This window comes from Eleginops maclovinus, chromosome 22 (assembly GCF_036324505.1).
Source record: "Eleginops maclovinus isolate JMC-PN-2008 ecotype Puerto Natales chromosome 22, JC_Emac_rtc_rv5, whole genome shotgun sequence".
NCBI classification, from domain to species: Eukaryota; Metazoa; Chordata; class Actinopteri; order Perciformes; family Eleginopidae; genus Eleginops; species Eleginops maclovinus.
The window spans coordinates 371,177-380,612 of NC_086370.1; the positions used below are offsets into that span (position 1 = coordinate 371,177).

The 9,436-nt window shown below is 40.5% G+C and overlaps 1 long non-coding RNA gene across 1 annotated transcript; it reads right to left on the reverse strand.

Annotated features, from left to right (window-relative positions):
* Positions 1–8,142: 8,142 nt before the first annotated feature.
* Positions 8,143–9,436, reverse strand: LOC134858580 (uncharacterized). Its single transcript, XR_010164983.1, has 3 exons — positions 9,292–9,436; positions 8,629–8,801; positions 8,143–8,313 (listed from the first exon to the last, which is right to left on the reverse strand). It is a non-coding gene; the product is annotated as an uncharacterized LOC134858580 (long non-coding RNA).

Sequence of the window (9,436 nt, forward strand, 5' to 3'; positions counted from 1 at the left end):
CACCACTGCCTCTGTGTTTGTTGGGTTGCCGGGGATCCGGCGATGGAGGTGCTGGTGGTGGGGGGGGGGGGGAGACGATGCGGAGGGTGAAGTCGGCCGGCTACGTCGCATGAAGAAGCCGGCGATTTTGGGCTGAGTTTTTCGATCCATTTGGCTGTGAACATTGCGAGAGAAAATTAGGTGCAAATGTCAAAGGCAGGCTAGGCTATAATAATATAGCCACGTGTAAACGTTAAACACAATTAGCCTTGATAAGAAAACATTACGCTTATCCAGGTAGCCTACTAGTGAACAGTTGACAGACTATTATTAGACTAGTATAGAATTCAATAATAATCTTACCTTGATTCGACAGGTTGTCAGCTATCCAAATAGTAGTCTTTCCGAAAAATGCTGGTTTTGAAGGATGTTGGTCGAACGATGATAGCACAATGACATATACCACTAGATGCCGCTGTTCGGACGCATCACGCGATTCAGAGGCATATTTGGAGGCATAGCCCCACATTTTAAAACGTTTCTTTTATTTGTTTTTTGTTTTTTATTTTAAAATGCGTTCTGCAGAGAAGATAGACTGTCAGTCACGGTTTGGAATGAAAGGTAGAAAACATGAAAGAGTAAAACGGCGAATATCGCTATAGGCCTATATCTATATCATTTTTTTTTTTTTTTCTGGAGACGTGACGTTAGTCAAGGCGGCAACCCCGTGTTGTTAAGGCGGCCGCCTTAACAGGAAAGCGCTGTGGGAAACCCTGGTAATAGTAATAAATAAATAAATGTTGAAGAAAGAGTGTATAAAGTTACCAGAAATCATAGTTGTATGCACTCTCTATTGGTCTCTCTCTCTCTCTCTCTCTCTCTCTCTCTCTCGCTCGCTCGCTCAAACCTACAATCACTCACACTCTCTAGCACACAGACACACCTGATAACTAATTCCACATGATAAATATATTTTCCTAACCTTGTGGGCTCATGTGATATCACCATGTCTCTATCAGGGCTTTGTGGAGGGGTGGCAATACTGCTAACCGCCATTTCTCTTTGCTTTTGGCGCTCCTTCGCTTTTCTCCATCCCTTTCTCCTCATCTTTTGACCTCTCTTGTCTAGATATCCAATTCTTTTCTTCTTCCCTGCTAAAACATCTTTTCCCCATCTCTTTTGTTCACTCTTGAGGTATCTTTCCCTTCGTTCTGGATCAGCATTTCGTCTTGCCCTGTACTCTCTTTGCCTTTCTGCTGCTGTTTTTGCCATTGATGAATCTGAAAGCATAGACAAGTAAATGGCCTGCTAATTTTCTAAGGCGATTAAATACATTCTTTGAATCAGTATATAGTAAAATGAACCTGAACTTGAAGGTAATATTCCTTCATTGTGACGAACAAGAGAGAGAACAAGGTCGTAGTCACTGCTGAAGCTTATTCATTTAGAAATTACTTTTTTATTTCGGTTGATACTATAAAACTGCTCACAACAAACATTTACAACAATAACAAAACATCATTGTATCAAGCAATATACATTAAATATAGCAAAGATGTAAAAGCTATTCAACCCTGTAAGATTTTGTGCTAATCGTTGTTAATTCTGGATGCTAGCAGCTAGCAGTGTGCCACATGGCATTTATCAGTTTAGATATTGTTATACTTAACAGCTATAAATAACACTTTTCCTTAAAACTTTCCTAGCTATGAGTTTACCCCTCAACAGTGTTGAACACCTGAGATTGACAAAGGCCATAAGTACATAAAAACTATAAAATATTCATAGAAAATGAGAGAGAAGCCTACCTCTTGTTCCACTGTCCTGTTCTGAAGACTTTGATGATGTCACTCACTCATAAATGATGTCAAAAGGATCAAACCATTATTTTATTGGGAGGGGGGGAATGTTGGCGTTACGGGGTTGAATGAAACGCAAGGACCGGGTTAAAAGGCTAAAATTCTCTGAAAATTCAATTCCTTTTCTTGAGAAAATGCATGATCAATGAAAAGGTGACTTCTTGATGGAATTTAACCCCAAAAAAACCATTATTATTTAAAATTGTATACTCAAAATGCATCATGCTATTGTTAGGGTGGGTTAATGGGACATGCGGAATTCTTAATAGTCTTAAGAACAGCAAACATAAAAGTGTTGAAATAAATATCTGTTTAAATATGTATTCTCTATTTCATATAAAAAGTTTAGGTGTAGTTTGATCAATATTCTGAAAAGTAACAACAATGTTACACCTTGGGACAAAGACACTACTGAAATGGCACCGAATCTGTAGAATGACCCGGATATGTGCGTACGTGTGTTTGTACGTGTGTTATCTGTGTGGGTATGTGTGTGTGTGTGTGTGTGTGTCACTGTGTTTGTACGTGTACATATCTGTGTGTGTGTGTGTGTGTGTACGTGCATATCCGTGCATGTGTGTGTGTCTGTGTGTTTATATCTGTGTGTGTGTGTGTCTGTGTGTGTGTCTGTGTGTGTGTGTGTGTGTGCTCTTGCTCATGGGTGTGATGCATGATTTATACACCTAACTATGAGGGGCCATAACACACTGGAATTCTCTCCCCTTTCACTTGTGTAACGAAACCAAACTGAGTGCAATCCTTCCTAAAACACCCTAAGCCATACCAAATCCATATGTGTTTTGGATGGCAAACTCCATTGCCTCCTTGAAAGGCTCGTATTCTGAGTGAAGGGGCAGCCGTAAGCAGTTTATGCAAGTGTTTGCAATTGGATATTTTCCTCCACCATGAAGGAATTCCAAGGATGGCTGAGGGGAGAACCCCATCGGTGGAACCACATTAGACCCCGTAGTGAAGGTAAGAATAGATTCCAAAGTCATTTTCTTCTCTTCTGTTAAATGATAATACACAAACACAATAACTACATTAGTGACACCATTCATGATCAAAACTATTTTGTATAAAAAGCAATTCAAAAATGTAATCAGCAAAAAAAAAGAAAAGAAAAAGTAAACACTTAACATTCTTCTGAGATTGCAGAGAAAGTGAAAGATTACAGAGAAAGTGTATGTATTCATGTATATATTATGTATATACATATATTATATGTGTAATATTCATGAAAAGATCAAACTTGGCCACAGGCAGCACAGTTTCAATGAGCAGCATAGTTGCAACCTTCTCTGGCCATCATCATACACAGTGCACCTTTAAAAGTTAATTTCTACTTAGATTACTTCATATTTTAAAAATGTAAGGTAATATTACTTGGGCCTATATGACATTTTCCTTGGCAATGAACTTTTCATTTCATCTCAGTGACCTTAACCCTTTGTTGACTGCCCCGAACATTCCATTTTTTCCACACTTGATGACCTCATGGCACAAATAACCTTACTGTGTGGCCATACTACATGGCAGAGATGAAATATACACACCATTGTAATCAGAAGAAAGAGCACTTTAAAATGGTATAAAACATAAATAATTATGTGTAAAGGTAGCATAATTATTTTTATAAATATGCTCAAAATTAATCCGAAAAAATCATAAAAATTACAGATTTCAACAGAAATGTTATTTTTTCCCTAATTTCTGTTGTAGATAGGGAAAAACATAGAGTATATGACAGACTAGCAAAGTTGTCCCCTACTCAATGAAAAAAAACAGAATCAATTTATCATTTTCTGCTCAAAAGTTATGGTCAATTCATTATGCCCTGTACGTTTGCAGAAAATTATAGAATCTTTACAGAGTAGAATGTCTTCACTGCCCAATTTGACATTTGACCTCAAAATCCAGACAGAATGGTCAAAATAAGTTATTTTGGCCATATATCAATGAGACAGAGCTATATATGGTATGTTTCATTATACTTTAGGACAGGTAATACAAATCCTTCTGGAAAAGAAAGTGTTAACCTTTTAGTGACCGCTGAAAATTTACACCTAAAAAACCCAAATATGTACATTTTAACTTTTTTTTTGTAAACCACCAAAACACCCAACATCAATTTTGATGGTATTTAGTTGATTTATTTGCAAACATAAGTTATTACAAAACATATTGCTTAAGTCATTTTTTTTTAGATGTGGTAACTCAATAAAGAAGTGCAATTATCAATCACGAAAAATAACAATCAATAAACATAAGCAGCAATGGACAAAAAGTCAACCATCAACTAAAAAAGTGCTTCTTATTTAGGATGAAAAGGCATGTCAGTCAATCAATAAAATCTAATAATAAATGTAAATTCATTAGTAAGTGCATTTCCAATAAACAATCAATAGTAAATGAACACTCAATGTCAGATCAATGGTAATGGGAAGTGCCTCCTGTTTTCATGTGCAATAAACAATACTTTCTTGTCAATCACTATAAACAGTATCAAAACGTTCTTCTTATTTATATTTAACAAACAATACAAAATCAATCAACAGCAACGGTCAATCAACAATCAACTAAGACAGTGTTTCTAATTGATGATGAACAATCATGTAAAGTGCAGTCAATGAACAATTATGACAAGATAAATCAACAAAAATCAAGGAACAAAACTAATCAATTTCTGTGTTCACAATTCATTTTTGTTTTTATTGCTCTTTCTATGTTCATAATTCTTTGTATGCCATACTTTAAAACAATTCTTGTCTTGAGTTATGTGCAAGTAGACCTGGCATTGAGGGGCATCACATTTTGTAACAACCTTGAGTGCTTGTTTGCTGGTGTCATAGCAGACTCTACAATTTCTCTTTGTATCAGAGACAGAAGGAATGTGATCAGATACAAATTCCCCAGGGTTTTGTACAGAAGCATAAACTGGGGGCTCTCCATACTCCTCAAGGCCAGCCAGCTGCCGGACAAGCTCCTCTCTGAATTCGGTCACAGAATACTTTTGTGGTCGCTTGAGCGCAGCTACATCAGGGTTTGCAGCCCGGTGAATCTGGAACAATATGAAGCTGTTTACGACAGCAATATCCATCATATGAAAGAAGAGAGTCTTCCACCATCGCATGCACTTTCTCAAGGCTGTGCTCTGCCCAATAAGCTGGTCAGACCGGTCAACCCCATTCATGAAAAAATTGTAGTCATGTATAGCCTTGGGTTGTTTCACTCTAATACAATGCCACCTGTGTGCGAATTTTTCTCTCCTTTGCACATGCAGGAACTCATTTGCTGAGTGGATAGATGACAGAAGGGTCACAGGCCTATTGTCCTTCCACTGCAATGCCAAACAACAGTTATCGCGGACCCACCTCATAGCTCCCCTATCTTTCCCTTTCACCCACTGCTTCCCTTTCTTTACTGAGTCAGGGAAACCTTTTCTGTTTTCAGCTGCAGTCCCACAAGAAGGCATCTGGAGCTGAAACAAGTCCTTTACTAGTTTTGGGGATGTGTAAAAGTTGTCAAAGTACACATGATACCCCTGGTGTGCAAGAGAGCTACAGAGTCTCATCACTACATCATACCCCAAACCATTCTCACTAGGTGCAGCATTAACATTTCAGCCAGTGTAAACGTCAAAGTCATAAGTATAACCATTCAAACTGTCAGCTAACACCCAGAGCTTAATTCCCCACTTTGTGGGTTTGTTCTTTATATACTGGCGAATACCAGACCTATGTTTAGATTTCACCATTCTTTCATCCACAGCAACATGCTGGAATGGTTGGTAAAGTGCTTTACACGTCACCTTGAAAGTCTCTAACAGGCCAGTGATTTTACGTAGTTTATCACGCTCATCTTCAGCACCATGATCTACAACATGGAGCATTGCCATCAATGCTTTGAACCGGTCTCTTGACATTATGCTGCGTGCCCACAGGCCATGGTACAGGGTTTTGGTGCTCCAGTATCTGTAAAAAGAACTAACTGGGACAAGGCCACAAAACATTACAAGGGCCATCAGTCGTGCCAATTCATCTGGACTGGTTTCTTTCCATGTACCATCTGTGCCACCATAATAGGGCTTTCTGAGTATTTCCTCCCAGGCATAAGCATTTGTGTAGGTGCAGATTTGTAGCAGGAGGGCATCAGTAAAAAAAAGTTGAAAAAAATCTATGGCTTTGGTCATGGTACCTCGTGTTACTGGTACATCTAGGTGAACACCAGGCTGGCGTACAGGACGGAAAGATGGCAACTGGTTGGGCATGTCTGGATCATCATAGCTAGATGTCTGGACAACAGGTTGATTCACTCGATGTGCAGCTCTCCCTCTCCCTCTCCCTCGTCCTCTCCCTCGTCCTCTCCCTGCGCGCGGTCGCTCTGGCATTTCTTCTGGTGCCTCCCTTTCAGGCTCAGGCTCAGGCTCATCCTCCTCTGAGTCGGTGGCAGAACCAGGAGAAAGTTGAGTTCTAAAAGTTGAGATATAAAAAAAACAATACAAGTTGTTCACAACCTAGGTCAAGGCTAATTCCAGTCAGAAAAGGTGGTAGCAGAAAAGTTGCCACTGTCTACATGTCATTATTTTCTTTCTAGAAGTTGAGATAAAAAAAAAAAATGCAAATTGTTCACAACCTAGGTCAAAACTAAGTTCAGTCAGAAAAGTTGTAGCAGAAAGGTTGCTTACTTACTAAATGTCATTAGGCTACTTTCTGTCTAGAAGTTGAGAACAAAAATACAAGTTGTTCAAAACCTAGCTCAAGGCTACTTTCAGTCAGAGAAGGTTGCTACTTACTAGGCATCCCATTACTTTCTTATATGCCATTACTTTCTTATAGGGAGCAAAAATAGACATTTCTGGAACTAAACAGAACGAGTAACACTGATATTTATTTATTTATTCAATCCTATATTCAGCTCTTCATCCAGACATGCCCATGGCATATGCTAACAACGCTACAATGTTGGCAAAGGGCTAATTTACCCGCGAGAGATAAAGCGCTAGTGATGCGCGGGTTAAGGATTTTTAACCCCCGCACCAACCCAACCCATCGTGACAGCCAATCCGCACCGCCCGACCCGCAAAATTACGCTCTGATTTTTTAACCCAACCCGACCCAACCCGCGAAAATGGGAGAAAAAAAAAAAAAAAGATACCAATGAGTTTACGTCGTGATTTGCCAAACGGTAGGCCTATTAACGAGGGGTTTTGCTCACAATTATGAGGAGATGCACGGCAGGCTATTATTTTCGCTAAACAAATGATTGACAGGAGGCATAGCTCGCAGCTTGCTGCTGCCTTCTGACGTGCTGCCTGTGTGCGGTGCATGAGACGGAGCGGGAAGAGAGGGAGAAAACCCCATTTTATCCTTACACAAAAGACAAGCATATGAACGGATACATATAACTATAATAGCTGGAATAATTGCGATTTTTACCCGACCCGCCCGCTACCCGCATTTTCCACGGAAAAAACAACCCGGCCCGCCCGACCCACGGGCTAGCCCGCGGGACCCACGGGTTTTGGGCCAGCCCGCGCATCACTATAAAGCGCGATCAAAAATAAACAATCACCAGGCACGATTTTTTTTGTTGTGACAGACAAAAAAACACATTATACAAAAGGCACAGTCTACTCTGAGTATTATCCCTCGAAACTATAATGTTTTATGAAGCTGTAAGTAGTCTAAAATACAATCTTGAGTTTCAAGAACTTTATTTGTTTACTCACGTATCATCGTTGTCGTCGTCGTCATGAAAGTCTTCATTCAGTTCACGGTCCAACTCGTACTCTTCTCCACTGGATATACCTCCTATTTCACTGTCTTCACCGCTATTGTCATCATTTGTGTGTTGACAACACATTTCTGCCACCTCAGCAGCTGAAAAACGCACTTGAGGATGCCTACGATCTGACATGTTCATTCAGTGTGCAGCCGCGAAATGAGCCAAACGCGATTCACCTGGCGATTCACACGAACCTTTCTAGGGCGGGACGATCACAAGATGTAAAATGACATAACTCAGCCAATAGGCTATCAAAACGAACTCAACTACTTGACAGTGATTGGCTAGGTGTTGACAACATATCTACATAGTTTTTTTAATCGGTGAGGTTAAATGCGTGATTCAAACACGGCGAAGACGTCATGGTTCGATATCGAACCAAATTTACATGGGCCGTCAACAAAGGGTTAACCTCTCATAGTCCTGTGTCACAACAACATCCAGTGCCTTCAACACCATTGAAATTCAATCACCTTCTACATCCTGAAGGAAGTCCCTCCAAAATGCCACTGTCTTGTTCTCGCCAATCCGGGAGTTGCTCCCATCCTCGGACCAGTTGATGGTGAAGAGACAATCCAGAGAGTCGGCTGTGAGCGTGGGAGGGTTGTAGCACAGCAGCGGGCGAAATGCCTCTGGGTGCTGTTGTATTTTCGGCAACACGCCTAGGGTTTTCAGCCCGTCTTTGAATCTAAACATTTTGCATGGGGGGGACGACAAAAATAAAATATCAAAGACATAACAATGCCATATTGTTGGACGTTTCTTTTAGTCACAACAACGTACTTGCAGTTAGCACTCAATGTCATGCATTTTCATTATGACATACTGTGGCCAGAGAAAGTCTGAACACACCTGTTCAAATGCTAAGATTTTTGTGATGTAAAAAAATGTCACACGGACGAATGATTTCACAACTTTTTCCACCTTCACTATAGTGCAGTATCGCTTTAATCCTCCATGGACACCCTGCATCATGTTATTTTACCACGTGAAACAAAATTACCGCTCCAAGGGTGCCCGAACACGATGGACCACGTGGAACATCAGGATGTCCTCCAGCAGTGGATATTTGTCGGTCAAGGATGTTAAGAGCCTTAAGCAGCCAGCGGTGGCCAAGTAGTCGCTGATAGGCTCCACAGACAGCTGCAGGTCATGTAGTGTCGTGGCTTCAGAAACCTGTGGAATAGTGCATAAACAGAGGTGTCAAAAGTAAAAGTAAATGTATTGTTTAAGTACAACACTGGCACATAACATTACACAACTGTTACACCAGTTATGCCATTGTAGCTAATGAGGTCGATAGACGTTGTTACTGAAAAAAATAAACTAAGAACCTACCAAAAACCTACAAATTTGACCCAACCAGCGCAGCATCAGGTATATTGGTTTACAGTATCTGTAGACCAGTTACTCAGTGAAGTTAATTGTGTTGGAAGGAAACTGTGGCATTTTTTAACCTCTGCTTTTACTTTTGACACCTCTGTGCATAAAGACACATACACTAGGTAGTGCATCAACATCACCACAACCCTAGTAATCTGCTTCATTATGTTCACTACCCACTCTACATTGACACACCCAACCGAAACAACTTCAAATTAACATAGATACACACAGCAACACATTAGTGCATGAAATGTGCAACCCCCTTCCCCCAACCACAGACCTTTGTTAGTTTGTCGCGCAGATCAGAATCAGTGACGTCTTCCAGCTCTGGCTGGCACTGGTCTGCTCCCTCGGATATGCCCGTGAAAAGAGTCTTTGACAGAAAACATGGCGGTGGACCGCCATGGACCAGGCTGAGGGCAATG